The sequence below is a fragment of the Bos indicus x Bos taurus genome, chromosome 12 (genome assembly GCF_003369695.1).
Source record: "Bos indicus x Bos taurus breed Angus x Brahman F1 hybrid chromosome 12, Bos_hybrid_MaternalHap_v2.0, whole genome shotgun sequence".
Lineage (NCBI taxonomy): Eukaryota > Metazoa > Chordata > Mammalia > Artiodactyla > Bovidae > Bos > Bos indicus x Bos taurus.
In genome coordinates, this window is record NC_040087.1 from 85,912,142 (window position 1) to 85,924,409 (window position 12,268).

The window sequence follows — 12,268 nt, forward strand, 5'->3', positions numbered from 1 at the left end:
CCGCCCACGCGCTGAGCGGGGCGTGCTCATCCTGGCCAGGGCTGCTGGGTGTCGTCCAGACCCCCGTCCCCCTCCCTGAGGCCCACCCACCGCCCGCGTACTGAGCCAGGCGTGCTTATCCGGGCCAGGGCTACTGGGGGCCATCCGGACCCTGGGGCCCCTCCACTGCGAGCCCCAGGACGCCTGATTCCTTTGACTCAGGCTAGCCTTGACTCTGACCCCTCAGTTATGTTAACAGTTCTTTGAACTCACCCATCAATAAAATTTCCCCGACGTCATACTCGCTCGGCAGGTGTACTTTCACTTTGACGGAAAGACAGAGATAGGTGATCTCTATCTTGTGTTTGCCATATCAAAGGCACTTCCAAGATTATCCAGAGGGCAGAAGGTTTAAACAAAAGAAAGCAAAACATGTTTTCTTCATAGACTTCATTTTGTTCCAACTTTACCTAAAAGGAAGAATGGCATCGTTGCTGAAATTGCCTATTCTTACTCAAATAGTATGTCAATTGGGGGAAAAAAGGGTTGGGATGGGGGGGCTTGTGTAATCATTCTCTTTGAAAACCATAGTGACTGACTTGGTAAGAAGTCAGCTGGCGTAAAACTCAACATTCAAAAAACCAAGATCATGGCATCTGGTCCCATCACTTCGTGGCAAATAGATGAGGAAACAATGGAAACAGTGAGAGACTTTATTTTCTTGGGCTCCAAAATCACTGCAGATGGTGACTGCAGCCATGAAATTAAAAGACACTTGCTCCTTGGAAGAAAAACTATGACCAATCTAGATAGCGTATTAAAAAGCAGAGACATTACTTTGCCAACAAAGGTCTGTCTAGTCAAGGCTATGGTTTTTCCAGTGGTCATGTATGGATGTGAGTTGGACTGTGAAGAAAGCTGAGCACCGAAGAATTGATGCTTTTGAACTGTGGTGTTGGAGAAGACTCGTGAGAGTCCCTTGGACTGCAAGGAGATCCAACCAGTCCATACTAAAGGAGATCAGTCCTGGGTGTTCATTGGAAGGACTGATGTTGAAGCTGAAACTCCAGTACTTTGGCCACCTCATGCGAAGAGCTGACTCATTTGAAAAGACCCTGATGCTGGAAAAGATTGAAGGCGGGAGGAGAAGGAGACAACAGAGGAGGAGATGGTTGGATGGCATCACTGACTCGATGGTCATGAGTTTGAGTCAACTCCGGGAGTTGGTGAGGACAGGGAGATCTGGCGTGCTGCAGTTCATGGGGTCACAAAGAGTCAGACACGACTGAGCGACAGATCTGAGCTAAAGAAGTTACATATTTTTCTTGTGAGTTGTTTTTCCCTTTAAAAAATAATTGCAGGCCGTGCAAGACACAACCTTGCTGACTGATCCTCAGCACTAATGCCCGTCCTTGTCAGCTGGCGTGAGGGATGGCCCGCGTACCTCGGGGCAGGCCCCGCTGGGGGCGGGGGCGGGGGGGGGGAGCTGGGGTAGGGTGGGTGGCCGTGGGGGGCCGGTGTGTGAGGGGAAAAGAAACAGGGCGGATTCCGGTGTTGCCAGCAGGGGGGCCCCAGCCTTCCGTCTCCAGCCTCTGCTCACGCTGTCCAGAGGTGGGGACAGAAGTCATCTGTCCTATTTTTCTCTCGTCTCTGGAGCTCACGAGAGTGCCATCAGGCCCGTGCACGCCCCGGGCCTCCTGTGGTCGAGGCTCCGGTGCCAGGACCGCCAGCGGGCTCAGAGCCACTTGCCGCCCGGCCGGACGGCTCGGTGCTGCTGCAGCTCTTGGTGGCTTAACTAGAAAAGGTTTTCAGACAGAAACCCAAACAGGTGGTGGCAGGGCTGTTTTCCACCATTGTTTCGATATTTTTTCAGAGATTCTATCTCAACTTAAACACACTTGCCTAGTCCCCCTCCCGCCCGCCAAATTCATGCCAACGCTGAGGACACGTTCACAGCTGGGCGGACTCCTCTGCCTCTCAGACCCGGACGCCAGGCCCGAACCGCGTCTGTGTGGACGGCCACCAGGGCCCCAGCACTGCACGTGGTGGTACTCGCTGCTTAGATAGGAACTGGACGAAATCAAGCTGAGGTCTAAAGCGCTGTGGCTGAGAGGGTGAACGCTGGTTACTGTGCGGTGAGTGTTGTATGTGTCGAATCCACAGCCCTTTTCATTAATTTTTATTTTTTTATCTTTTGGCTGTGCCACGTGGCTTGCAGGATCTCAGTTCCCTGGCCGTGGCTGTTCCTGGGCCACTGGGTAATCCCCCACAGGCCTTTAGTGGGTGCTGGAGCTGGGATGATGCCTGCATCCACCACACTGGGTAGACACCATCAGGGCGGCCCCTGGGCCAGATGGCGTGGCTTGTTCTGGCTCTGCCGCTGCAAAGACTTGAAACCCCTTGGCTGGGCTGGTGGCCCCGCGGTGTGGCTGCCTCCTGCGGCCGCCCCAGGAAGGACCACCTGCATCCCTTAGCTACTTGCCCGACGTTGATGGAAGGTAGAAACCAACAGTAAATACGACTCTTGTGAAAGAGCTGTGATCTCGTCAAGATCGTGAAAGCTAACACGTAGGAAATTTTTCCTTTTCCCCTAATTGTCCGTGGCTTCCCAGGTGGCTCAGTGGGGAAGAATCTGCCTGCCAATGCAGGCGGTGCCAGTTCCGTCCCTCGGTCAGGAAGATCTCCTGGAGGAGGAAATGGCAGCCCACTCCGGTATTCTTGCTTGGGAAATCCTATGCACAGAGGGTCCTGACGGGTTGTATAGTCCATGGGGTCACAAAGAGTCAGACACAGCTGAGTGACTGAGCACAACAAAATTATTTATCCATCCAAGTTTGACCACTTGGAATCTTATTTTGGTTCCTGGGCCTGACAGCCCTGGCTTGGGACCGGGATGGAGAACCAGACCCCTGGGTTTTGCCCTGGACCTGCTGCTTTGGGCAAATCCCTTCCTCCTGCAGGAACTTAATTGTTCCTTCATCTGTCCAGTTATGTGGTGGGGTCTTCAGATCAATGAATCAATCAGCCAGCAAGCTTGTATCACCTAGGAACGGAAGTCAGATAGCATCTTTAAGAATATCAAAGCATACAGCATTTCGGCTGTGGGCAAAATCTGCAGATGGGCAAATCTGCCAGCATCGTGGTGTAAAACTCCGTGCGATGAGACTAGAGAGAGAAGTGACTGGCTGGAGGGGGTGTGTGCAGGTGTGTGTGCCTGTATCATCGTGTCCGTCGCCTGTAACCAGCGTCTATCAACCTGTGAGAGAAAGAAGTCCCATGGAGAGACGTACATGAGGGCTGTGGCGCTCACAGTCCCCGAGGGTCACGCTGCACCAGCCTGTTTGGCCGCGTCAGCACGCCTACGACCGCCGGTGGGAGGTGGGGCTCCGGGCGGCCTGCAGGAGGGCTGCGCCCTGGGCTGGGCTTCGGAACACGTCGGATCCCCGAAACATGCCGGCTTGTGGCCCCGCCTTCTCTTCCAGGGTGACCCCAGAGAGGCTGACGCCCACGTGAGGACGTCTGCCTCTGCGTGAAAAACCTGGGGACAGCGTCTCGGGTGCGCGGGTTCCCCGTGCGTGCAGCTCCACGTCTCGGGAGCTCAGAGGCTGGCCCTGTCTGTGCTCACCCCTGCGGATGAGCCTTGGCTCAGTCGCTGTCATTGTGATCCTGTGGGGCAGCAGGTCGGAGGGAATCAGCTCACATGCTGCTGGCGTTTCCCAGTGAGGGGACTTGGGGAGGTGTTTGACAGGAGGGGCCCCGGCTCTGATGGGGGAAGCCCTCCAGGGAGGGGCAGCAGGAGGCAGGGGTCTCTGGCCCCACTGGGCTGGCTTTCCCCGCTCCTGCCAGCTGACCGACCCAGACGGGGTCTCCATGTCTTGTTGACGGGGATGCTGGAGGGAGTCCAGCTCAAGGACAGGCGTTGAAGGGGTGACCCCAGGAGCTGTGTGATACGCCTCCCTGCCCTGGGCCGTGTAGCCTGTCACTATTGTTCGGTTCAGAGGGGGCTGTCTGTTATTTCCATCGTGTCAATGGAAATAGTCAACAAACAATCTGTAATAGGAATAGAAAAGTTCTGTTTGAGCCAGACTGAGGATTACAGCGCGGGAGATTCTGAGTCAAGGATTCAAGGCTTATAAAGGCAAAACCCCCTGAGTTAGGGAAGTCCTCTGTCAAGAATCAGGATCGGGGCTGCAGGAAGTGGGGTGCTTGTCAGGTGAGGACCGGCTGGGGTCTGGAATGGTTTCCCCGTTACCCAGGGCCATCCCAGCACCCTGCAGCTGCAGCTGGCTGTATCAGCCGCCCTCCCCGGGGGGATCTCCCGGCGCCCTTCAGGCCTATGCAGGAGCGTCCTGTTCTGGAAGCTTTTCTCCAGCCCTCCAGCCTCCTCGGCAGGCCTGGCCCCGGAAAGCCATCCTTTATCTAAACATCCTCTCCTCTGAGAGTGCTCCGTGACACAGCTGAGATTGAGAAACGGCCTCGAGAATGGACAGAAAACACCGACGTTTCTCAAGTGGGCTTCCCGCACAGGAAGACACACTTAGGGCTGTTTTCAGGTTTGGGGAGTGAGTTACAGACGCCGAGGGCCACTCGACCTGCACGCTTGTCGGGAAGTGGGGGCGGATAGAGGGAGGGTAAGGCCGGTCACGCAGAGGCCTGAGCCTCCATCGGCAGGGGACGGGCCTCCTGATCCCCTGGGAGGGGGCAGGGTGGGGGCCAGCGGGGCGTCAGGAGCGCGGCTCCGGGAGCCGGGGACCACACTCCCGGTCTCAGGGATGGTCTCGGGGAGGCTGTGCACAGAGACCACTCTCCCCTCCGGCTCCTGCCCCTCCCGCTGGGCCCGGGTCTCAGGACGTGTTAGTGGCCCCCAGCGGTCCCTGTCCTGACGCGCAGACCACGTGGGGTGGCCTCAGCCCCAGGCTCTGAGGCAGGCCTCTCCGTGCAAACAGAGCCTTTGCCTCGGGGTTCCGGAGCCTCGTGCGGGTCCCAGGCAGCCGAGGGGCGCTTTCTGCAGATGCCATGATCCAGTCAGCTGGTGTCTCCCCGCACCGCTGCCGTGACTCCCTCAGCCTGCGGGGCCTTCACTTGGTTTATATTCGGCGTGTAGAAAGTAAGCCTCCTGTGCACTGGAAGGTGTGTGGTCCAGCGGCCGAAAGGCTCCATGGGCCCCAGCACGTTCTGTGTGGGGACTGGCGGGGTTGCTGGCCTTCTGCTCGGTGTTCGTCTCTGCAAGGAGACAGTCTGTGGTGGGAAGAGTGTGCGGTCCTCCTGCTGGCCCCCGGGCGAGGGTCTCGGGCGCTGTTTGAGGCACGGGGATTGCTGGCGTGACGTTTGAATGTCTCTCCTGCGGGCCGGTTCCCACCTGCCTTGGGCCCTGGTTCCTGCTGCCCGAGCGCTCGGCCGGTTCCTCTCTGCGATTGTTCTGGCTCCTTTGGCCACGTTTATGCTGCAGCGGCTGCTGACGGTGCGTCGTCTCGTGACCAGCTGGCGGCCCACCAAGATGGGTTTCCGTCACGAAGAGGGGCAGTTTGCAGGGGGCACGTCCAGAGAGGAGCCGCCAGCTCCCGCTGAGCCTCGCTGGGCAGGGGCGAGGGTGGGAACCGGACGGGACTCCGCCAGGCTGCCCGGCGGCTCCCCGCCTCCTGGGGACCTGGGCCTCGGTGCCCTTTACTCCCCCTTCTTCACAAACGCCCCCTGCCAGCACCAGCAGATGCCGAGGACCAGCCCCGGCTGATCCAGGATATTCGAAGGGGAGACAGCGTCGGCGACTATTTATTTATTTATCAAAGATATAAAGAGTAATAGAATGAGGATAGCTCAGTAGGAAAATTCAGTGGAGAAAAGAAACTGAGTAGCTTGGTTTACGCGGGAGACCAATAAAACTTCAAGACAAGAAGTTTGCACCACTTACGTAGGCCACAGGCGCCCTCTCGAATAGCGGAAGGTGCCTCACCCTAGACACCTTCTCGAGTGGGTCTTAGCAGCCCAGGCATAATTAGTAAGCGTGGTGGGTTCCGTGCTCCAGATGGAGACTCAGCTGGAAGTTAAAAGAAAGAATGACATGGGGAGACCAAGCGTTGGTGAGCAAGGCCTGTAGCTTTATTTTCAACAGGGGCTTATATACCCTAAGTTACACATAGAGGATAATAGGGGATGCAAAGTCAGCAGTCTTTGATTCTTATCAAAAACCAGGGTTTCTTCCCTGCAAATGTATCGTATACAAATGGTTTAGGTGATTTACATCATCTTCTGGCCAGAAGGCCTACTAATATTTTATGACTCTTGACAAAGACTTATCAACAAAGACTTATTTTCTCTAAGAGTGATTATTTTAAGGTTTGGCACCATCTTCCGAAGATAAAATTGCATTCCTATAGGGCGGATGTGTAATGGGTTTACAACAAAGGAAAGAATTTATTACCTTAAGGGTCTAAAGTTACTAACACCAAGGCCACTACTTATTTTTTCTACATACCAACTGTATTAATTAATACACATTCAAGGATACAATTCAGGGGATATGAAAACTTGGCAACAAGCATTGGCTCATCAATGAAATCCTTTACTAGTTTATTCTGACAGTTTCTAACTCTCTGAGAGGCTCTAAGCTATTTGAATATCTTAAGCTTCCCATGCCTCTCGAGGCTGGGAGACTGTAAACAATTGTATGCATAGCTGCAGGAGTCCGGGTAAGCTTGTCAGGCGAGTTAGAGAGCCATCAGAGGGGTTTGGATTTAAACACTCCTAATTGCCCAGGAACTTTATTAATTGGAGCTGTAAGTTAACTCTTTGACAGAGAGAGCGAGATGGTGGTAGGGGACAGCCCCCAGTAAAGTCAGAGGTGAGAGCACAAAGCAATAAAGTAGGCAGACTCTGGTTTTTTTTTGGGGGGGGTGGGGCGGAAATGCTCGAGAATATCCGGGCGGACTCCTGAGGCTCGATCCCGCCTTTGCGTATGCCGAGCCTCCTTCCTCATGACCTTTGTCACGAGTGGAATGCCTCACCGGCTCCCGGCAAGCAGAACCCCTCGAGCACGGGGCCCGTCCAGCCTCTGACCTGCCTCCCCTCGCCCGGCAAGCTCGAGGGGACACGGGCTCCCTGTGCTGTGCTCCCGGTCGTGGGAGCCCCAGCCTCCAGCTCAGGGCAGCAATTATCCGGTCGGTGACTCAGGACTCCCTGCGCTATCTCTCCGGGGTAGGAGCTGAGGGCTTGGACAGCAGTGGGCGACGGCCGGGCGGGGGAGCTGGAGCCGGCCGTCACAATCTCCCTGATGGGCCTGCGTCAGTCTGGGCCCCCTCGGACAGCCAGACAGGGGAGCGGGCTCTCCACTGAGACGGAAGGCTGAGGGTCTTCTTCCAGCGGGGAGGGCCTCGTCTCTGTCTCAGAATTCCCTCGTTTCACCGCCTGGTCCCTTGGCCCATCTTGTCCCCCCTCCGGCCCCCGGCTTAGACTGGACTTGTTGCTTCTTGTGGGGCCGTTTCCTGACTTTGATGTGGGGATACTGCCCCACACCTGGCACAGGCCACCCCCCAACAGGCAGGGGTGACCTGCCTCCCCAGCCAGCACCCAGGGGACCCCTCGGCCTGCTTCCAGGGAGCCAGCCTCTTGTGGTCCACGGGGCAGGTGCAGCCGCTGACCCACAGGTCATGAGCTCAGCTAGAAGCTGCAGCCCCTGTGGGAGGGCTGACCCCCCAGGACCAGGAATGAGGCTTCATCTCTGCACGGGCACTGAGGACGCACGTGGCGAGGGGTCCCTGCGGGAGACTGGACAGAAGCCACCCAGGATCACCTCTGCTGGTCTCAAACTGACGTCCAGGGAGTGATGTCAGCGGCTTCACACGCAGCTTCCTCTGGAAACGCCGTTGTCGCGGGCATCGCTGCTGTCTCTGCTGCCGTGCGTCTCACTGGGGCCAGGCAGTGGCAGCCAGTGCTCCGTCCATCCACCCCACTCCCGCCTCCCGCTGGGCGCCCCAGCACGGAGCTCTGCCGCCTGTAACTGTGAAAGTGGGAGGGCCTAGGGCAGCCCAGAGTCATCTGTGGCTGAAGTTTTATTTTAATTTTGGTTCTGGGCCCAGTAAACTACAGTTTAGGTTGGCGGCGTTTACCGTTTTCCAGATGGTCAGCGTTGCCAAGTGAGGTGGACCGTCTCCGGTGCTTCTGTGACCCAGATGGTTCTGTGCTTAATAAAATGTTCACGGCAGAAAAATGCCACTGAGCACCCCGCAGAGGGAGAATTTGCCTGAGGAGGAAAAAACTCTGTCGCTCAGTTGTATCTGACTCTTGGCAACCCCGTGAGCCGTGGCCCACCAGGCCCCTCTGTCCGTGGGGTTCCCCAGGCCAGAATACTGGAGCAGGCTGCCGTTTTCCTGGGGAGGAAGGGCCTGTCTTTCCCACTCCCGCAGGGGCCAAGGGTGCAGGTTCAGTGATGGGGGCACCTGGGTCCCTGCCTCCCCACAGGAGGTCCGACTCTGCTCGCAGGCCCTGGGAAGGCTGGTGATTCACGCCGAGGACTCTGATCTGATCAGCTCATGGAGCGTGGTCTTAATCACTGCACCCAAGGAGGTTCGCAGAGGACAGTGAAAGCTCCCTGGGTGGACGGACTCCCTGTAGTGGGGGGTGTGGGCACTGGAGACAGGGGAGCCACATCACGCTCGCCACGAGAAGCCAGAGCGCCAGGGACGAGAGTGGGAGATGCTGGTGTTCAGAAATGCCTCCTTACCCATCAAACAAGAAGTGTTGGCTTTTAAAGCTGCAAACGGACCACGGAACAAGCATTGCTTTGTCCTGAAGATGGCTGTTGGGGGGAACCACCTCTGCAAAAGCTGATCTGGTGAATCGAGGCTAGGTTACATGCTGTCGTTCCTGTCCGGCCGTGTAATTCGGCTAATAGGTTGTGTTTGTTTCAGCTGAAATTCGAAACTTCCATTAGTGACTGCCGCTGGGCAAGATTGATTTTCGGCGTATTTCAGACTCTCTTCTGTCCTTGTGAGCTTTCTGACTTGAGTGCTCAGGCTGCCGCGCCCAGATCCCAACACGGCCGATGGCGAGGTCCGCGAGGGCCAGACCGCTGCCCACACTTGGCTCCTCTGGTTCTTCAGCCACTTTTGGGGTCGGGGAGGGGGTGGGTTCCGAGTCCAGAAGCAGCGTGTTGGCAGAGGTGGCGGGCAGCGTCTGCTCGGGGCACATCTGCGAATCCCTCACACCTGCCCTGCTGGGCCCCGCGGTCCAGACAGCAGCCCGGCCACCGCACCCGAGGTGCTGACGCCCATGAGGGCCCTGGAAGTGGGGTGTTTCCTCAGCCCGGGCGCAGAGAGCCGGGGTGCTCTGCGACTGAGTTCATTCCATCCTGCCTCACTGTGATCGCTTCGAGTTTCTCCAATCTTAGCTGTTCTCCTTGGGAAGTCCGTCGAGCTCAGTTTTATCCACTAGGAATTTCTGTCTATTGAAAAACCAGCCTTAAAGATATTCCTTGTTTTCCCTAAAATGGGAAGCATCTTGCGTTCTGGTGACATGGCAGTGAGAAGACGGGGTGGAAGCGGCTTCAGAGACGTGAGGTTCCCTGCACTGACCCTGGTCAGGGTCTCTGCACCAACTCAGAAATGTGATGGGTGATGCTTGGGACCCGGGAACCCGTGGGGGCCCTAAGGGACTGTTTTACTGAAACAAAATGACTAGATCCTAAAATGTTCCTGTTCAAGAAGTCTAATTCAGTGGTTTTTAGTGCATTTACCACCTTATGGAGCACCACCATGATCTAATATTAAAACCTCGTCATTTCCCGGAATAAACCCGGTGCAGGAGCGGCGGCCTCCCTGGCCCCGGGCCGCCACTGTGCTGTCTCCTTCTCCACGGCTCTGCCTGTCGCAAACATGCCATGTACGCGAGTCGTCCAGTGTTTGGTCCTCCGTGTCTAGCCCTGTTGATTTTGAATATCCTTCCGTGTGCCCATTGGCCATTGCAGCTCTTGGAGAAATGTCCAGTCGAACCCCCCGGCTTACTTGCCTTTTTGTTATTGGTTGTGTTGGCTGGTCCATCCCAGGTACCGATCCCTCGGCAGACATGACTCGCACGTATCTTGTGGGGCATCCCTTGGGGCCGTGCAGGCAAAGCCTCGGCCTCCAGTTCACCTGCGTCTTGGTGGGACGTCTTGGGATTCCCCAGGAATGTGGGGATCTGTGAGGCCGGATCCCCCCGGCCTCCCGACCTCCTCTGGAGGGAAGGGGTGTATGTTCTCGGCCGGCTGACAGGCCAGAGCGCGGGCCGAGCCATCCTGCTGTGATCTACGTGTGAACACAACTTCGAGGAAGCTAATTTCGCCTAGGTCTAGTCCTAGGAGTTTACTTTCAAAAACTGCCGACACCTGCCTGTTCCTTACGCTGCCTGTTGTAAAACTAGATGTTGGACGTCTTAGAATCAGGGCCCCCGCTCCCTCCTGCCGCCGACCTCTCTACCGCCCTGCCCCAGGAGATTCCGTGATCAGCCGTGACTCATCTCAGAGCTTCGTGTGGCCTGACTTCCTCTGGTGTGCGTCACGCGGACGCTGTGGTTACTGTTTGGTTTACAACAGGCGGGGCTAAGAAACTGCTTAAGAGGCCAAGTCTGTTTTCATTGGTGAGCCTGCAGAGACCCAGAATCCCTTCGTATTACTTCCGGTGGGCTGGACATGGAGACGTTGCGTGGCCCATCAGGCACACAGCTGTCCGCATCAGGACGCGCACGACGGCATCAGCGTGCGCAGAACCGCGGCAGACAGGCGCTCCCAGCGTCCCGTCTGCTGCCTTCTCTCCGCCTTCTGAGCTGAGTTTAACCTGCTTAGGGTTTGCACGTTTGTGCCTCTGCCACACATGGGGCTCCCCAGTGGCTGATCCTAAACTGCCTGTCTTGCCTTGAGGCTCTTTGGCCACTGTGACCTCAGGGGGCACCCTCCGTGGGCGCCGCTGTGGCCTGACGGTCGAGCGTGAGGCCCCGGACGTCGCTCCGTCCCTCACTCTGTGACCTGTTCAGGGACTCAGGGAGCTGCCAGGGCCCCTGGGGGCTGTCGCTCCTGTTTCTTTCCTCAAGGGCCAGCACCAAGGCTCGCTCTCTCGTACAGGGCTGAGTCGGTCAGTAGGAGGCTCCTCCCGGAGGAGCTTGTGTTGCAGGGGGCAAGTCCTGCTGGAGGGCCTGGGCTTGCTTCCTGACCTTGTTCCACGAGCAGGAATTGTGCCCCGGCCTGTACCGTTAGGGCAGCACCAAGGAGCTGTATTCAAGGCTTCCAGTGATCCCACTAAAACCGGCCTGTGCCCAGGGAGGGAACCAGCCTTGAGAAACCTCTTTTTGACTTGCTCCCTGCGGGCTCCTTCTGAGCTTGGGGCTCCCTGTCTGGGGGGAGGGGGCAGAGCCCTGAGCTGGGGCTGCCTGTCTGAGGGGTCCAGGCCCCGCCCTGAGTTGGGGCTGCCTCTCTGGGGGTTCCAGGTCCCACCCTGAGCTGGGGCTGCCTGTTTGAGGGGTCCAGGCCCCGCCCTGAGCTGGGGCTGCCTGTCTGAGGGGTCCAGGCCCCGCCCTGAGCTGGGGCTGCCTGTCTGAGGGGTCCAGGCCCCGCCCTGAGCTGGGGCTGCCTGTCTGGGGGTTCCAGGTCCCACCCTGAGCTGGGGCTGCCTGTCTGAGGGGTCCAGGCCCTGCCCTGAGCTGGGGCTGCCTGTCTGGGGGGTCCAGGCCCCACCCTGCGACCCAAGGATTTGTCATAGTTTCTCTTCCGGGTGTCCCGGGCTCTCAGGGCTGACAGCACTTAGTCCAGCTGAGTGTTCTTAGAAGGCTCTCCTGGCGGCAGTGTTCCCTGAATGTCCGGGGCACAGCACTCAGAATAATGCAGAGATGGGTCAGACGCAGGTCGTCTGCGTTCCAGGAAGTCTTGTTCTTGTGATTGTGTGGGGGCCGAGAGACCCTCTGGTCCGAGCTCACAGTTTTACATTCTTCTCTCTTTAGAGACCTTTCCCCAAGTCCTAGGATCACTCACTGTCTTTTCTCTTTGGAAGCCTCAGGGCTTTGCTGTCACTTTTTATTTTTAAGTGGGCCCGCTGTGTCATTTCCACTGACAGTCTGCCTTGAAGGCCCCCTCGGCCCCCAGTGGGGGTGCAGCTGGCACTTCCTTGAAGAGCTGGGGGGGAGGAAGCACAGGTTCCTGAAGGGCCCAGGGGGATGGATGGGGGCAGGGGTGGAGGTGGGGAGGAGGGATCGACCTTGCAAGCGGGTCCAGCTCCCCGCCCCCCCCACCCCCCCCCCCCAGGCCCCTACACAGACCAGCATGAAAGCC

General features: G+C 57.5%; 1 protein-coding gene across 5 annotated transcripts in view; it reads left to right on the forward strand.

Annotated features, from left to right (window-relative positions):
* Positions 1 to 12,268, forward strand: part of ATP11A (ATPase phospholipid transporting 11A) — a 104,703-nt gene that overhangs the window by 37,417 nt on the left and 55,018 nt on the right. The window lies entirely within an intron of this gene.